Here is a 5000-nt window from a genome sequence, read left to right as displayed (position 1 = left end):
AGGCAACATCCATGGAAGCTGCTGCACGGACCTTTTGCCCTGGAGAACAATGTGAGGAGCAGCCCGGTGAGGGAACAGTTCCTGGAGTTGGCAGTCTCAGGGTCGAGAGCCGTAACCTTCTTGGCAGGCCAATCTTATACCACAACATCAAATTGAATCCTGTGCAGGAGGGACGTTGTCTTCCATAGTCTGCCAAGGAATCTCCTGGACAGGGAGTTGAGGGCTCTTAGGGATGCCTCCATTGTCAGGGAAGCTCTGCTTCCAGAGGAGGTAGTGGGAAGGGCTCTGGACAAGTGGAGGAAGGAGAGTCACGATGCAATGCTCCACTGGGCGTCCACACTGTCGTCATCTTCAAACACACGCCACCTATACCGGCCTCGTGATCACGTTACGGCTAGGGCCCAGTCAGGGGGGGCGACCTTCTATGCCATCGGCCAAAACCCCGTCTTCCTCCCGCTGGGCCCCTCCGACTCAGCCCCCCTCAGGAGGGTAAAGGCTAGCCACAGGTGGAAATAGACACAGAGCTGATACCACAGAGGAGCACGTAACGGCCGCTTCTTCAAGCGAAATTAGGGTGTGAGGCCCGTCTCCCCAGTGCCCTCCACAGGGTAGGGGGATGCCTCGGTTATAGGTGGAGAAATTGGGCAGAGGAAGGGAGATACCAATGGACAGTTCAAGTGTTTAAGGAAGGGTACCATATTCCCTTCAAGTGCCCCAACCCTCATTTGGTATTGGACCTCAAGACCTCCTCCCTCCACCCTAAGGAGGAAGCATGTATGAAGGCTTTAGAAGGGGAAGTTCACGACCTACTCCTCAAAAGGGCTATCCAGAAGGTGCCCCCCAACTTACCGGGATTCTACAGTCATCTGTTCCTAATGGAGAAGGCCTCAGGTGGCTGGCGACCAGTCATCGATCTCTCGGCCCTCAACCGTTTTGTCGCCATGACCGCGTTCAAGATGGAAACGGCCCGGACGGTCCTGGCAGCTCTCAGGGGAAAGGGTTTCAGGCTATCCATAGACCTCAAGATGCACATTTCCAGATTCTAGTGTACCTGTGTTCCCTCCTTCGTGGCGTAAACACAGAACCCGGCGGTAGATGACCCTCGCTTCGAGTTCGTCATCCATGCTATTCCCAGGACAGATGAATCAGAGGACCTTCTCTTGTGCCCAGTGAGGGGGGTACGGAAGTATCTCTCGAGGACCTTCGCTCTCTCACCGGATATCAGGAGACTGTTCATGACGATGGGTAGAGTGAAGAAGGCAGTCTCCAAGAATACGATCTCCTTCTGGCTCCGGGAGATGATCCAAAGGGTGTACCTGATCAAGGGGGAAACCTTCCGCATGTCCGTCAACCCTCAAGACATTGGGGGCATCGGCACCTCGTTGGACTTCGAGAAGAACATGGCGGTTGGCCAAGTGCTGAAGGCAGGTGTATGAACTAGTCAGTCAATATCACAACCCACTACCTGAAGGACTGCTCCCTCAATGCCTAAAATGGTTTCAAACTCGGTCCTGACGTGGTCGCCCAGCAAAGGATCTAAAGTCCCGCCTACTACCATCAGACCACTTCGAATGGTTAGGCATTCAGTGGGACCTTTCAAAGCACAAGCTGTCTCTCCCTTCCAAAAAGGTAAGAGAAATAGCTTCCAAGATCAAGAATTTTCTCAAACCCAAACAGGTGTCCAGAAGAGCCTTAGAAAGAATCCTCGGCCTTCTCCAATTCGCTTCAGTAACAGATCGACTATTGAAAGCCTAACTCAAAGACATCAATTGAGTTTGGAGAAAGAGAGCTACAGTACCTTTTTAAGAGACAAGGTCTCGAAGATCCCCTCTGTCTTAAAAATGAGGCTACAACCATGGTCCGAACCGCAGAACCTCTCCAAATCGGTTCTTCTTCAATTCCCACCTCCACAAGTGACAATTCATACAGACGCGTCTCTGAGTGGATGGGGGGGGGGGTTACTCCGAACATCAGATGTTTCAGGGCTCTTGGTCACCCGCCAGACAGTACAGCCGTAGTAGACTGCATCAACAGAGGAGGATCCAAGTTGCCCAACCTGAATCAGATCCTGGTCACTATCTACGCCTTGAATGTAATAGCAGACTCACTATCCAGGACGAAACCACTGGAATCAAAATGGTCTCTGGACATAATTTCATTCCGGTGGATACTCAGACTGGTTCCGGGCCTCCAGGTAGATCTATTCGCAACTCAGATGAATGACAAACTTCCTTGTTATGTGACACCATACATGGACCCTCAGGCTTATGCCATAGACGCATTAACCCTGGATTGGAACCATTGGAGGAAGATTTACCTATTTCCACCAGTGAATCTTCTAATGAAAGTATTGCACAAACTACGCTCCTACCGGGGGGCAGTGGCTTTAGTAGCACCTCACTGGCCAAAGAGCAGTTGGTTTCCTCTCCTCCTCGAGTTGAAACTCCATCCCTTCCGGATTCCATTCCCCAAACTGACCCAAGTAATCCAAACTCAGACTGTGTCAGATTCCTCAAGGATAGCCAAAACCCTAACTTTGTGGACTTAATGAAGTTTGCAGCTCGTAGAGACGCAAACATTGACCCGGAAAACGTTCTCTTCATCGAAGCAGACAAAAGGGACTAGACAATTCGTCAATATGATTCGGCCGTTAAGAAACTAGCAGATTTCCTAAAGAATTCAGACCATACTCTTATGTCTCCGAATTTAGCCATCTCGTTCTTTAGGTTCTTATTTGACAAAGGCCTAGCAGCTAGCACTATAGCCACCAACAAGTCAGCTTTGAAGAAGATCTTCCTGGTTGGGTTTAACATTAACCTGGCGGATTCCTATTTCTCATCCATTCCAAAAGCGTGTGCTAGGCTTCGACATTCGGCTCGGCCACAAAAGGTCTCTTGGTCTCTGAACAATGTCCTCAAACTTGCGTCAGACACAGACAATGAGTCCTGCTCCTATATCACTCTTCTTAGGAAGACTTTATTTCTAACGGCTATGGCCTCAGGTGCTAGAATCTCAGAACTAGCAGCTCTCTCACGTAACCCGGAAAACATAGATTTCCTCCCTTCAGGCAAAGTACTACTTTCTCCAGACAGAGCTTTCCTAGCTAAAAATGAGGACCCGCAAAATAGGTGGTCGCCTTTGAAGAATATCCCTCTTCCCCAGGATCCTTCTCTGTGTCCAGTCACTACTCTTAGGGCCTTTTTAGTACTATTTCCATTCAAGGTATCAGACAACAAATCCTCTACTTCATTAAACATGCTAACCCGGAATCATTTCCCCATGCTCATGATATACGGTCAGTAGCTACCTCCATCAATTACTTCCAGAATATGGACTTTGATAACCTTAAAAAGTATACGGGTTGGAAATCTCCTATGGTTTTCAAACGCCACTATCTAAAGAACTTACAGGCCCTTAAATACCCTACCGTTGCAGCGGGAAGTGTTATCTCTCCCCATTAATCTCTGCTTATTCCTTTCTTCCATCTCTTCTCTCCTCCCTCCTACCCGCCACTCACACCACGTCGCCACTCTCCTGGATGGTTCGTTAGCCCTAAGTTATTTACCGGGTTTAATTCCTATTACAGTATTTAACTGTTATTGTATTTCCCATTCCTTTAATGTTTAGTTATGCTTAGACATGTAAGATTGATGCCTTTTGCATCTGGACACTCAGATGATTTCTTGTCTTCATATTTATTTAGCCTTACGTCCCCTATGTCCTTTGGCTAGTTTGTAATTTTATTTTTACTTAGTTTTATATTATATTATTGTCTTACATGGTGTTTGTATTCTCCTCATTATGTTATTATTGTATTGGGCTTGGAAGGCATTCTCTGGTACATTTTCACCGGCCGTCACAGGTCGCCCCAGAAAAGGAATTTTGACGAAGGAAAAATCTATTTCTTGGAAGAGACCTGTGATGCCCAGTGAAACCCTTCCCGGTTATTTTGTACGGACCCACCCCTTTTTTCCTTGCCAAGCCATATGTTCTTGCAGAAGGATGACCTAGAGGGCGCGTGTGGTAGGTGTCATTGGCGCGGTCCAACTGTGTTCTCTAGCTCCTGTTACAGCCCTTCCCTTTGATGAAGGAATTATCTAAATGGAAGACAGCCTGTGAATAGTGGTTTTCACACGCTCCTGTTGTATACACGACACCCACAAGGTGCTCGCGCGAGGGTAGTAACCTCTGCATTCCATGCTTTTATCTTTCTCTAGTATATTTGGAAGATTTATATTAGAAAAGTGTAAAGAAGGACTTCTTTCACCAGGCGTCACAGGTCTCTTCCCAGAAATAGATTTTTCCTTCGTCAAAATCCCTTTTATAGGTTATATATAACATATCTGTTTTAACGTCGTTACTGTTTTTAGAATTATTTATTGTTAATTTTACCTCATCATTTATTTGTTTCCTTTCCTCAATAAGCTATTTTACCCTATTGGAGCCCTTGAGCTTATAGCATCTTGCTTTTCCAACTAAGGTTGTAGCTTGGATAGTAATAATAGATATATATATATATATATATATATATATATATATATATATATATATATATATATATATATATATATATATACATACATATGTGTATATATATATATATATATATATATATATATATATATATATATATATATATATATATATATATAAAGGTTAAAGGTTAAGGTTAAAGGTGTCTGGTTTCAGTTCCAGTAGAATAGATGCTCACCAGAACGTCAGCCGGGCAAGCCCAACCCCGACTGTGGTGCCCTACCACAGCAGTAACCTCCCCAGTAAACAGCTTAAACTCACAGCCCTGGGCGGGGATCGATCTCTTGCCACGCGAATGCGAGGCAAACACGTTACCACTGTACTAGCCATATATATAGATATAGATAGATATATATAGATAGATAGATATATAATAGATATATATAGATATATATGTATATATATATATATATATATATATAATAGATATATATGTATATATATATAGATATATATGTATATATATA

This window comes from Palaemon carinicauda, chromosome 27 (genome assembly GCF_036898095.1).
Source record: "Palaemon carinicauda isolate YSFRI2023 chromosome 27, ASM3689809v2, whole genome shotgun sequence".
NCBI classification, from domain to species: Eukaryota; Metazoa; Arthropoda; class Malacostraca; order Decapoda; family Palaemonidae; genus Palaemon; species Palaemon carinicauda.
The sequence above is the reverse complement of the archived record's forward strand: the minus strand, read 5'-3'. Positions refer to the sequence as shown.